Source organism: Leucopleurus acutus, assembly GCF_964270905.1.
Source record: "Leucopleurus acutus genome assembly, chromosome: 3".
Classification (NCBI taxonomy): Eukaryota; Metazoa; Chordata; class Mammalia; order Artiodactyla; family Delphinidae; genus Leucopleurus; species Leucopleurus acutus.
Window position 1 is genome coordinate 105,218,795 of NC_139145.1, and position 14,966 is coordinate 105,233,760.

The following is a 14,966-nucleotide window of genomic DNA, read 5'->3' on the forward strand; positions in this document are numbered from 1 at the left end:
TAAAAGAGGGGAACTATAAGTTGCTACGGGAGCACAGAGCACAGCCCTCTAGCCCAACTTGAGTGATCAGGAAGACTTTCTGAAAGACTTTCTCAAAGAGACACCCAGGCTAAGACCTAAAGAGTTGGGGCGGGGGGAATGGAGTTGGGGTCATCAAAATACCCCAGGCCAAGAATACACCATATAAAATAGCCTAGAAGTGATATGCAGCATGGTTTAATCAACTCAGAAATCTTAACAGAGGGATAGGGTTTGAAGATGTGAGTTGAGAGTCATCAAAACATAGATGCTACAGAAACTATAGCACAAATTAGTATACCAAGTGAGAAAAGTAAAGGACCAATAATTTGGACCATAGGAAAATCAAACTTAACGGGTAGTTAAAAGATGCTGCAAAAGAGATAGAATAGAAAAGCAAGAAGGATATGAGGTTTCAAAAGCCAAGAAAAGAGAATATTTCAAAAAGTTTATGGTCTACAGTATCCAATGTTTCTTAAAAATCAAGTCAAGTATGGATTAAGAACGGTTCTTTGGACTTAATAATAAAGGCGTAGATTTGTAAACTTGGCAAGAACAAATTCATCAGAGTCCTAGAAGGAGAAACCAAGTTATTTAGGTTAAAGTGTAAGTAAACATGAGAAACAAAGGCAGTTGAGTATACAACTCAGTAAATAACTTTAACCCTGAATCGCAGAAGAGATACATGTCAAGGTAGAGGGGCTCCGAGGAAGAAAGAAGGTTTGTACGTAGGCTTTTTTTTTTTTAACTGAGAAATATCTGAACTGTGAAAACTGATCAGTAAGGACAGAATAAAGTGAAAAGAGAGATAAGAATGTTCCAAGCCATGGGTAGCAGCATTAATCATAGACAAAAGAAAGTACTGTCACAGTTGAAAGATGGCACATTGGTGACAGAGTTTCAATGATGGCTTTATGATGGCTCACATTCTCTCTTTGAAGTTAGAGACAAGATTATCTGTTGAGAGCAAGGGAGAAGAAGGAAAGATAAGAGGTTCAAGGAACATAGAGAAGTGTGGAAAGTACCACCATGGAACACAATGGAGGGAGCCAACTAAGGATACGCAGAAGTGTAGCTGGGCCCTGTAGAGAGACATTGATTTTGGAGGTCATGTAATATATACACAGTGGCATCTACCTTCAAGTTTGTTTGATTTCCATAAGCTGTGGAACTGCACCAATCTAAGATTGGCCCCATTAGATTTATCTATCATTGGGACTTCTGAAAAGTTATGATAGAAGGACAAGGGGGGCAAGACAGTTAAGGATACTGACCGCATATCCAAGTTGGGTTGGGAAAGATGTGAAGATAAAAGCAGACTTGTTTAGAGGGACAGGAAGAAGAGACAAGGGGTCAGAAGTTCCCACACTTCCCAGAAACTGTGTGGTAGAAAAAAGTAAATGTAAGAACAGAATGCATAGAACTCAAACACTATGGAGCAGGATGGTTGAATTCTATGCTTTGGAAGAAGATTGGGCTTATAACACAATCTGGTGTACAGCAATGGAATAGGACAGCTAAAGTGCCTTAGAGACAAACATCATACTGACATTGAGGACAAGGGACTGAAAGTCTAGGTTGTTAGGAAGGTCATCCAAATGGATACTGAAGTCCCCTAGAAGGATAGCAGTATTTGAGACTGCGAGAAGTCAGTGCTAAAATCTTTACTGAAAGAGGAAATAAAATCCTGAAAGATGTTTTCAGTAATTCCCCAATTACACAAATAAACACCATTTCAACTGAAATTCCAACGAAAATAATGAAATAATACGTTTTCTACAGACACTTGTTTCCTACTTGATGATGATAAGGATGTAGAATGCTATCCTTGAGGAGCTCAAGCTTAATCCAAATCCTATCATTCACCATCCCCACAGGCTCTTCACTGAGGATGGCTCTCTACACACTTCTTTGTCTCAACAAGCAATCTGTCAATGATCAGTAACAGAGAAGTGAATCTTAACACCTACTAGAACTTACCCCTTTAAATATCCCATTGTTAATAGAAATATTTAAATAATATTGTTAAACTGTCCTCTAACCATTTAAACAGAGAATGAAGCATATGATTAAGCCTCTTCTTAATGTCTTAGGGCTATCACTTGTATAAGCTCTGATACTTCTGAAGTAGTGTTTGCCAAACATTGTTGAAAACTGTTTGTATTATTTGTTAAGTATGGATTCCTGGGTCCTATCCCAGACACACTGAATCAGAATCTCCAAGAGAAGACGTGGAAAAGCTGAGTATTTAAACAAGCCTCCCTGGTGATTCTTATTACCAGGGATGTTTGAGAAACAATAAATAGCCTTAGGGTTTGTAGTCTTTGATCTCACATTAAATAGACCTAGTTTACAGTGTCTCTTGAGTTCTTTAAGAGCTCTTCTGCCATTTTCCTTGTTATCAACTATCACTTCTTTTTGCTACTGACATTCCTGTCTCAAGTAGTTTTTTTTCCCTTTAATCACAATGTATAAATTATTGCAATGTAGGAACCAAGTTAGCCAAGTCTGTTAGAATTCTAAGTGAAATAAGAATACGTAGGCTCTGATTGATGATCAGAGACCACACCCATGAGTAAAACTATACACATTTTTTATTTAAGGATTTTGTAGTACCTATCCAGATTTTACTCACTTGTAGATTTTTTGGCAGTTATCCAGATAAATGTCAGCTAATTTGTTCTAACATAATCAGAAGTTTGGAGTCGGACAATGCACCCAGGTTTGGTTTGGTTTTTGTATTTTACCAAATACTCTAATTCCCATCCAGATATTTGGCATCACTGCCTAAATTCCTTTTGTTTTTTAAATTATAGTGGGACTAAATAGTATTTGAGGCTTAGTTTAATGTATTTGACAGAGAGAAAAAAGGTTAAAATATACATATACGTATACACACACACACACACACACACACAAATTTCCCAAAGAGAAAACCATTAAATGTGCTTTCCTAATCTAATTGCTAAATTTCACAATTAAGCCAATTCTGTTTTATCTGGGTGTCAGTCTTCAACCTTAATCTGGGTGACCTGGTAAAAACAGAAGAAGAAAGTAACTTAGAGCACTAGGAGATCAACCTGTTTCATAGTCCATAAAAACTGAGATTTCTGGTTCTTTGGAGAAGCAGACAAACGTTCAGCAATCAGTGTAAGACTACTATTAGTTTGTAATGATGTCAGAGAAAACGTGAAGCTGGTTTTGCTTTAAGTCTAGGTATTGTCTGGTCTAAAACCTTTGGACTCCATGTCTTTGACCCTGGGTCTATGTTCTCTTGAAGACTTGCTTAAAGATACCTTGTCAGACCTTTTGCTCGAAAAGAGAGGCTGCAGAGTCTTCTTGAACTGTAATTAAAGTCTCAAGTAGTCTCAAAATGCTGAGCCTCACCCTCCTCCAAGTTGTTTGTGTTAGCATAACAGGGCCACTGCAACCTGTCCCCCTCTTCCTTGCTGTGCTATTGAAACACAGTAAGAAGACCCTATGAGCCAACCATCTGCTCTTCAATTAAACTAGCAAGCATTTTCTTTTCAATAATTTGTTGTGGGCGTCTTTTTTGTTTCCAAGTAACTGTTAGTAAAAATTCATGAATTAATTGGGAAAATGAACTAAACAAAGACAATTTCACTTGCAAGATGGAAAACTTAGGGAAGCAAGGTATGACAAGACCACATGTCATTCTTTGCCATGATAGTTGGCCCCATATATTCTTAAAACCTGTAATTTAGACACTTTCCAATGAGAATCTAAGAACAATTTCAATGGTTGTGGCTATAAGTAAGCATGATGCAAGATTTACTAATAAATTGGACTGCTTTATAATTACCCATGAAATAACAACACTTGACCCTGATTTATTTTGTGGGCTGCCTTTTTCTCTCCAAACATGTTGAAGTTGATTTTTTTTCCTTAAAACCAGATGTTTTAACATTTCAAAGAAGATGGATGGAATGCAAACTCAGGACAAAAACTGTTTTAGGTTTGCATTTGTTATTATTGTTATTATAGAAAGGGCCAGGGCTCTACATGAACTGGAAACACGCCAAAATTCTAATTTAGATGACAGTAGCCATCTTGAAATTTTCTAAACATACCAACAGCTTTGTTTCCATTTTCTGCAAGCACAGAGCAATGTGAAAACAAAATCAAACAATAAAGGAATTATTCATCTCTAAAGTTCAATGTGATTTAATGACAGTCCATTTGACCTCATTTATACCTGTTAAGTGGGGAGGGTTCTGTTGCTTAGACTATGAAATTAAAGATGCTACAGTTTACTTAGCAATAAAAGCTATCAGCCCATGTTTATTTTTGCAAATACCTTCACAGACAATTTTGTCTCTGTGTTTGGGACTGGCCCCTTTGACAACATAAGGAATTTACAATAACCTGAGAATTGGGACTTGGGAAGTTTCCAAGAGCCTTCTCCAAAGTGAGAAACGCAAAGGGCTCCTGTTCTGTTCTCTTGATTGTATCCAGCTGGTTTCAGAAAAGCAGGGACTCAGTCCACTCTAGGGCCAGAGCTCCTAGGTAGTGGTTCCAAATGGATAAGGACAGGGAGGGGGAGGTAAGAGATAAGATAGAAATGCTTGGACCACACTGATAACTGCAGTGGCAATAATGAGGGAGACTGATAGAGTGACATGTGGAAATGCAAGTCCATTCTAAGCCAGAACAAAATGAGCCCTTTCCAAAATAATGATTACTTAGGTAATCTCTCGACTAGATTAGACCATTGCATTCGTGCTTCATTTCACTTTATTTATTTATTTTAAATAGATGGCCTTTGCTAAGCAACCAAGGTAAGTACTTAGGAGAAGTGGATTGACAGAACTTTTCTGATAGCATTTGCACAGTATCAGGTTGTAATCACTGGTTTCTAGCTGGCAGAGGGCCCCTCGAGGCACCAAGAATTTAGGACAACATAGCTACTTGGAGAAATGAAGGGAAGGTGCCTAAAAACACTGAGGCAGGGCTTTCCTGTTGCTACCGACTCGTTGTTTGCCAAATCACCTTGAGGAAAAATGACCTTCAGAGGGGACTGTTTATGACTATTTTATACAAAATGGAATATTGAAGTAGAATAGAAAATATTTGATTTTTGTATACCAACTTTGTTAGACAGGCACATTTACAGGACATTACAAATCAATAATATATTGTTCTTGTATGTCCTGGGTAGACAAATACAATGGCTAGTACACATCCAAGAATAACTTGATGTAGTCTGAGTTGCAAGGAAGGGAAATGTTGATCAGAAAGTGAGATTTGTTTCTGTTAAATTTCCTGGGGTTGGGACTTCCCTGGTGGCACAGTGGTTAAGAATCCACCTGCCAATGCAGGGGACACGGGTTTGAGCCCTGGTCCGGGAGGATCCCACATGCTGCGGAGCAACTAAGCCCGTGCGCCACAACTACTGAGCATGTGTGCCACAACTACTGAAGCCCGTGCGCCTACAGCCCGTGCTCCACAACAAGAGAAGCCACCACAATGAGAAGCCTGCACACCGCAACAAAGAGTATCCCCCACTCGCCACAACTAGAGAAAGCCCGTGCGCAGCAATGAAGACCCAATGCAGCCAAAAAAATAAACAAATTAAAAAAAAATCTCCTGGGGTCTGGAATAAAAAGTGGTAGAGTGGGAGTCCTTTCAGTCATCCAGCAAATATCTGGGTGCCTACCATGTGCCAGGCATGCTGTTGGTATATTACCATGGTGAACAATAACAAAGTTCCTAGCCTCATGAACTTCCAGTATATTGGAAAAGAAATATGGTGACTAAGTATTACAATTGTGGTAAGTGCTACAAAAGAGGTGCACAATGATAAGAGGAGAGTAATGTAGGGGACTGAGTAAGATAGGAAGGTAGGAGAAGGCCTAAGTGATGAAGGAGGAGGCTGAGGAGAAGAGGAGGAGGTTGAGGAGGCCTTCCAAGTAGAGGACATGGCCTGTGCACTAGTCCTATGTTGAAAAGCAGCTCTGGCAGGAAGACTAACCAAAAGGAAGCCTGCCAAAGCCTGCCCAGGTAGAGCGTGAGAAGCAGGAAGGGTACCCCCAAGAAGTGGGTGAGGAGAGCTGGGAAGGGAGCAGAGCCTCCCAGCCTTGTAAGCTCTGTTAAGGGTGAAACTCCAAAGAGCAATAGAAAGCCACTGATATATTTCAACTCATCGGAAAATCCCAGGAAATATGATTCCGTGTTGCTGCCTTTGTCTACACTTCAAAAACGACCCCCTTGGGCTTCCCTGGTGGCGCAGTGGTTGAGAATCTGCCTGCCAATGCAGGGAACACGGGTTCGAGCCCTGGTCTGGGAGGATCCCACATGCCGCGGAGCAACTAGGCCCGTGAGCCACAATTACTGAGCCTGCGCGTCTGGAGCCTGTGCTCCGCAACAAGAGAGGCCGCGATAGTGAGAGGCCCGCGCACCGCGATGAAAAGTGGCCCCTGCTTGCCACAACTAGAGAAAGCCCTCGCACAGAAACGAAGACCCAACACAACCAAAAATAAATAAATAAATAAAGGAGTTCCTTTAAAAAATTTTTTTAAATAAAAACGCCTCCCCCTTTTTTTTTTTTACAGGAATCATGGCATTATACGTATCTTCAGATACTCTTTGCTCTAATTCAAGTTTCGATCTCAATTAAAGAAAATTCAACAGAGACCTGCAGCCCAGTGGACCTGAAGCAGAGCTCATTTCGCCTTCTGTTCAGCACATTAAGAAAGGGTCTAAACAAGATTATTTTAAACACCAAATGTAGTGAACTTTTCAATATTTTTTTTCATAACAATAACCAGAGAAACCAAAAGGGGCACTTTGTGTGGGTCCCTGCATGATTATTTTACAATTTCTCTTAAGCCATTTCTAAGTTGTGGAGAGAGGCTAATGCTTTCCTCTCGTATGCTGATGGTAAAAGCAAATATTTACAAGACAGGCTGTCCAGGAAAGAAACAGAATCCACACATAATCTGTTTTTATTGCACTGTCTGCTGCTCAATTTTATAAACAGCTGCTGGCCAAATGTAATTCGAACCCAAACCCAAAATTTTGTGCCTTTTTGTTGAAGGGAACAGAATATTTTGCTTAAATATGTCAGAGAAACTGTTGAGAGTCATTAGGGTTTTGGGTTGGGTGGTTTGTTTTTTTGGCAATTTGGAATCTCATTTTGAAACAGCCTACAGAACCATGTAGCAAAATAAGAATTATATTGTTATAAAAGCCCAGTACAAGCCTAAATCAGAGACATTAGAGTATGTGCTTCCAATCATGAGTAGGTGGCACAAACATGAATCCTACTGAGAAATAATGAGATGTGTGTACATATGAACCTCCTGTGTATCTTTTTGAAAACATATCCCCAAGAGAAAATGACATAAAACAACTTGCAATTAAACTTTATTTGATGCCAGATGAGAAACAAATGTTAGAAACTGTAACTTTTAATATAATAATTTTTCCTTTGCATGTGCAGACCAAGCGGCTTCTTATAATGCATCAGTTTCTTAGCCAACATTTATTTCTAAAGTAATTCAATAGAGGCTGAGATTTTTAATTGCATTTTTTCTTTTATTTGTATATTTACTTTGTAAGATTTTTTTTTTTTGGAGAAATGAATTATTTCAGCTTGACTTTAGAGGTCATGGGACATATATACCATTATGAAAGTAAATGCTTTCTTTATAGTCTTTTCGTAACAAAAAATAGCAGATTTATCAATCTATTATATGTAAATAGCTCAAATTTTTTTCCAGTACTAAAGACTGGTTGCTTTCGGATTTCTGAGTAGTACAGCCGTTGTTCCCAAGTGTTTCAACTACTAGGACTCCATTTTAATGGCAAAAATATTCAAGCATCTCTGCCCACAAGATAATAGGCCTTTATGGTACATTATTCATTGATTAGAAAAAAGCACAATGATAAGAAAATATAATTAATCCAGTAATAGTTTTGACAGAATATATGTTTTTGGAATATGTGAGGCAAGTTGTTAAAAAATCACCCTGGCTGCTATGTACAGAATAAACCATAGCAGGGCAAGGATGGAAGCAGGGAAACTGGTAGGAGGCTACTGACGTAGTCAAGTGAGGAAGGAAAATGACACAGATGCACTGGATATGCAGTATTTCCAACAGAATTTGCTGATGAATTGGATGAAGGGTATGAGGTAAAGGAGTCACAGATGACTCCCAAGGTTAGAGAGGTGGCACTTAGAGAGGTCTACTGAAGGACGCACAGGGAGACTTCAACTATGTTTCGCCTTATTTTTCATTACATGATTTTTTCAATCTCAAGTTAAAATTCAAAAGAAATATAAGAAGAATTTGGCCCCCAAAATCTATTTAATCAAAGGATATACAAGGATTCTTGAGATTGTATCACATTGCTACTAGATCTTTATGCCTTTTGGAAATGTCTTTGCCAAACCGAACACTTAGTCAATCACCTACAAGTCTGTGCCTGTCCTTTTATTTGGCCTCAAATTGACGAGACCATTATTTAGAGCAAGAGGATCATAAAAAAATAGAATCTAATTTGCCTTAAAAAATGTATGTTTTGTAACCACAAATGCTTGTGTACACACTTGAAAAACAGCACTACAAACGCATTCAAGATATACTAGCTATTTGTTCTAAAAGTAATTCTTGTTTCATATGTGAGTCCCTGCATTCTCTACAATCTATATCGTAACTTTTCTGAGAAGCCCCAATTTGGATAAATGTAATTAGGCATATATATATATATATATATATATAAAATATATAAGATCATTGCAGATATGTATATGTGCATACATATAATCTATAGGATAAAAATAATCAACATAGTGATATGTAACCTCCATTAAAACAACCCTGAAGGTTTTAAATTGTGAATTTTTTAAACTGTGATATTTTTCATGGACAATCTTGTAGTAAAAGAGATGAGAAGCTGAAAGCGGTTTCTGCAATACATCACTTGACAGGAAGTTAAGTTATCAGAATGAAGTCTTATAGGTAATAATCTCATAACCATACATGGTGTATGTCCTAGTTACCATACAGATATGAAAGGTCCATTAAGGTTCCTTATCAGCTGCATATTGGTGTCATTTAGAGAGTTTGATAGCATGAACCTGAACTGCAAAAGTCTCCACACAATGCCCTGTTATCAGTCATCTAACCTTTGAGTTTAAACAGCCACAATAAGTATCTCCTGTCCCTACCAGAGGACACTGTCTTCCTAAGCCATTTAGCTAAAGCTGTTAATTTCATTCCCTTCTAATATTTTTTTCTTAACCAAAATACCTAAAAAAAAATAGGCTCTTAGGATTAAACAATATAATACAATATTACTGGTCAAAAATTAAATACAGTCTGTGTATAGCTTGTTTCAATATACAGCAATTATGTGATACAATGAGCAGAGTCTCTACAGTAATCTCTCAGATTTTCATATTGATCACATGTATCATTTAGCCCTTTTACAGGGATTCTCACAAATGGCTGAGTTTTCATGTGTTTGGTTTCTACCACTCAGATGCCTTTAGACTATGCCAAATAATATGTTGTATGAGTTTCTCACTCACTGCCTACTAGGGCTGAAGACAAACCATCTGGATGCTTACTAGGTGGCCAGGGACCAGGGTTAGCTTCTGAGAAGCTGTACTCCACACTGAATCAGGAAAGAGGAAAGAGCCAAAAGCCATATAGGAAAGGTAAGGTTTAAAAAAAAAAAAGCTAGAAGAAAAGTTCAAAAGATGTTTTAAACAATGACATCAGAGACCAGAAGTAAGGCACTCAGAGGTCAGTTTGATGAGAAAGTGACTATTGGATTTGGGAGCCATTGAATGAGGTGAGGAGAGTAGGAGTGCCTAGAATGTTATTTGTATTAGTAGCTGTTCTTGACAACCAGCAGGACTTTTGCCTAGGTGGGCTTCCCAGTCTTAAAGAGACAGGAAAAGAATGACTAAAACCTACAGGCTAATTTTGCCTCTAAACCTATGGTTGTTCTTAGCTTCTACTCAAATTACTAATTCCACTTCCACATTCTAATCTTGGAAGACTCATTGAGTCAACCTATATCTTGCTATTAAATTCATTATTGGTTTATGTGAATATTAACTTCTTTTTTTCATGTACTACTCAAGCAGGAATCTAAGGGCAGGGTTATTGTTGCTATAAAGAAATTAAATTTTTACACAGTTATCTTGTCTTTACCCACACTGGATCTCTTAATGTGAAATATTTATTCTTTCACCTCAGTAAGGAGCAATAAAATCATTATCACATCATCATCGTCGCCATCAACATAATCATCATCTCACTGCTCCCTCTCCTGATGTCCCCATACCACCCAAATATTAAGTGCACCTCTCCTAAGGGAGTTGTCATGATTCAAGAAAGAAGAACAGAGACCCTCCACAATTTTATCTTATGACCCCAAAAGTTGCACTTAGTGTGAAATGCCCAAGAACTATCCCCCTCCATGGTGGCTGCTTCTATCCCTACGATGGCTTTCAGCAGCAACCCTTGAACAGGCAGAACCAACAGGTGGGCCTTCAGGAAACAGTAGCAACTTCTAGTGTCCATTCCCAAAGAATCTATCTGATTCTTACTTTATAGCATCCTTGAATCCTTCTTTAATTGATTGGATAATGGACAGTTTTATACTGCTCTCTACAATGACTACTAGCACGGATTCCCAAACTCCTCAGGGTTAACACATGCATGCGTGCGCGCGCGCGCACACACACACACACACACACACACACTGCCAGCAGTATTGCTGCCTCTGCATTTAATCTTATATATTGGGTTGGCCAAAAAGTTCCTTCGGTTTTAAAGTAACAATAAACACATTTTTCATTTTCACCAAGAACTTTATTGAACAACGTATATTCACCCTTTTGTTCCACAACCTTCTCCCATTTTTCAGGCAACTTCATAACTCCATCTTCCCAAAACTTTTTATCTTTTTGAGCAAAGAACTGTTCCAGGTACCTTTCATAGTCTTCCAGAGAATTGAAATTTTTTCCATTAAGGGAATTTTGTAAAGACCAAAATAAATGGAAATCCGAATGTGCAATGTCTGGTGAATACAGCAGATGAAGCAGAACTTCCCAGCCAAGCTGTAACAGCTTTTGCCTGGTCATCAAAGAAACATGTGGTCTTGCATTATCCCGATGGAAGATTATGCGTTTTCTGTTGACTAATTCTGGACGCTTTTCGTTGAGGGCTATTTTCAGTTGGTCTAACTGGGAGCAGTACTTGTTGGAATTAATTGTTTTGTTTTCCAGAAGGAGCTCATAATAGAGGACTCCCTTCCAGTCCCACCATATACAAAATATCACCTTCTTTGTATGAAGCCCAGCCTTTGGTGTGGTTGGTGGTGTTCATTTCGCTTGCCCCACGATATTAAAATATACATTTTCATATTTTACTATAGCTTGAAATGGTTGGGTTTCTTGGCATTAATGAAATAAAATAAATTGTCTAATTTTTTTGTGATACTACAAAGTTAAAGCACACGTACGAATTAGTTTTGGTCATTTTTGAAGCTTTTAAATCAGATATGAGACCATTTCTGAGGCCTTCTTGGATCAAGGTATACAATATATCTTACAACTTCCTATTGGTATTCTATTCATATATTATATTATAACTTAACATGTTTCAGCAGTCAAGTAAGTTTGGGATATTTTGCCCTAAAGGTTGTTCAGAGTCACGGCTCCATAGAACCCACCTAGTTCTTTACAGGGTAACAGTTCTGCCAGCAAGCTGCACTTGGCCAAATCCTTTATGGCTGCATTGGAGAAACAAGCACTCTTTTCCCATTCCCCAAGTCAGAGTTCAGTCCTGTCTCTCCCTTGACTATGGGTAAAATCTCACATTCTACGTTGATGTTCTCCCAGAGTGTTTTCCAGATACAGTCTGAAATCCAGTATTTAAGAGACTTGAGAAAAGTCTATTCATATTTCTCTTCATTTCTGCAAATAAAATCCTAGGGACACATTCAGAGTCCTAGTGTTCCCCAAAACATCTATGCATATTAAACTCTAATGAAGATCTCTAAACATGTCCATTCTATAAGTGTTTTCTGGAATGGTGATTCTTGGACATATTTTCTTTTAGTTTTTAAAATAAAATATTTCCCATGCAAAGAAGAGTAAGTTTTAGCCCAGCTTTCTATTTTCCTCTTTAATATTTAATGAGTTTAGGGATATAGTGGGGAAGTGTGTGTGTGTGTGTGTGTATTCTTTCTCTTTTCTATAGTTATATTTATAACTTTCATTGGAACACCTTGCTTTTCTGTAAAAATCTATGATCAGTAAACTAATTGCTATGCTGCCTATAGCATTCATCATGGCTTTCTCATCTTTCATTTCTTTCCCCCTTTCCTAGACCTACATGATTACAGATTCCTTCCTTCCTTTCCTAAACTGATCATGGTTAGAGATTTAGATCCAGAACATATAGGAAAGAATTTCCATCAATAGGCTTCAAGTGCACATTTTTCCTTTATCTAAAATGTCATTCTCTTTAGTCTCTGTAGTGCACAAGGTGTTACCTAGAAAAGGATTTTGCTCAAATTATCCAAAGCCTTGTTCATTTATCAAACCACTGTCCACACTTCGCAGAATGAATAGCAAATAGCCTCTATTCATTTTGAACTGATAGCTTGGACTAAAAGTCATTGACATCAATGCTAAAAGGCAAGGAAAATTCCCACACTCCACCACCAAACCCTGACCTGGGAGATTTGTTCTAATGTTCACAGGAAGCCATAAATTGTAGAATACATTCTGCCCTGTTGACTCATAATTTGTAATGGAATAATATAATAAGGTTTACACAGCTCTATTCTCCCAAAAAGCATCTTAAGGACACATAAGGCATCTAAAATCCTTAACAAGGAAAATGTATTTTTCCCTGACACAAAAGGCATAGTGCCATTAAGTACTCATTGTTATATTTCCCAGAGAGTGAAAGAAAATGACAGAGTGAGAGAGCAAGAGAGAGAGAGAGAGAGAGTTGATTTGCAGATTGGAGAACGTTGATAAACTACAGTATAGCTGCAATAACTTGCCTGCAATTTTTTTTTTATTTTGACAACTGTCTTTCAAACATATATCAGAGTAAATCTCCCCAAGAATACATACTGCTTTAGAATATCTTTGAGATATAATCCAGGCTAGAGGAAACAAAAGGGGGTATACATACCTGAAGAGAGTTTTTTGTTTGTACATGCAAAAAGTTAGTCACCATTACCCATCCAATTCCCTTGCTAAAAACCTTGGGACCCTCTTTTATCTCTACTCTCAACCCTACCCTATAAGCAACGGTTAAATTTTTAAGTCTATCACCATAATTTCACTCTTAACTTTTCATTTCTTTCCAATGCTTCTCCATCAGGCCTGGCAAAGACTCCTAACAGAATTCCTTGTTCCAGCCTCTACCCATATTCTGTACTGCTATGGGAGGGATTTTATTGAAACAGAATTCTAATCATGTCACCCAAAGTTAAAATTTTCTGATGGTTTCCAATTGCCTATAGGGCCAACTGAATCTCTTCAGAAATTGAATCTCCTCAGAAACATCATTCTTAGCAATCCAGCCTTTACATCTTTTCAGATCCACATCTAGTGAGACTCCTCTCCCACTGCCCCTCCCCTCACCCTTTCTCTTCCCTTTCTAGAGATGTACAACACACTCTTCTATTTTATCCATTGTCTGTTTTATTTGATCAATTATTACTTTATTCATACACCTACTATTATATTTATTGAATTGCATATAACTGTTTATTCCCCCTCAAGAGGAAGAGTTCTTCAAAGTTACAACACCTGTCTAAATCACCTTTGGATTATACTGCTTATGAATCTCTGGTACATAGTAAATGTTAAATTAAAAATTTTGGAATAAATAGAAAATCCATTTTTAAGAATTATGTTTTTGTACATAAGAAAACGAATCTTTGAAATTCTCACCCTCTTCACCTCTCTCACCTCAACTGTCTCTCCACCTTTCCTAGAACATGGCCCCTGGAAGTATGTTCCACCACCACCAAGCTTTCCTAGCTGAATACTATTCTCAAGGTCCTGAAATATTTTCCAGTTTCCTTTACTTTGCCCTGAGATTTCTTTCTCTATAACGATGTAAACTGCATGTTAATCAAGTATTTGCTATTTCTCACTGGTATTTAAAATTTCCTTCTAAACAAATTAGAAATAGAACCTTTTTCTCCCCATTGGTATTGATCTATCTATAAGCTAGAGAATGGTCATTTGTAGATAAGCATCTATCTACAAAGAACCTCTACTATAGAATCACCCAAGTGTAAGGAAAATGTCAAGACACTTTTTTTTTTTTTTTTTTTTTTTTTTTGCGGTATGTGGGCCTCTCACTGTTGTGGCCTCTTCCGTTGCGGAGCACAGGCTCCAGACCTGCAGGCTCAGCGGCCATGGCTCACGGGCCCAGCCGCTCCGCGGCATGTGGGATCTTCCCGGACTGGGGCACGAACCCGTGTCCCCTGCATCGGCAGGCGGACTCTCAACCACTGCGCCACCAGGGAAGCCCTGTCAAGACACTTTTTAAAAGAGCTATTTGGCAAGCTTTTAACTACAATAAGCCAATTAAACAAAACAATAACCATTAGAAAACACCCATGTAGTAATCTGGTCTTGAGATGATTTTGTTTTGATGACTTTTACAGCTGGAGAGGCAGCCAAAGTGGCTTTGACTTTGACAGTTTTACTTACTTCATATATCAGGAGTCATATCAATTAATCAGCAGCCTAATCGCTTTAGATTTCTTCTCTTTTCATATTCCAATCAGCCTGTCTAAAGAGACCATTTCTACTCATAGGCTCTAATATAATACATACAAAGATAATTAATACCGTGCAATTCATTCCATTTGAGGTATTAAGTCCATTCTACATTTTTAAATAGCAGCACCACATTGAATTCTGTCGTCTT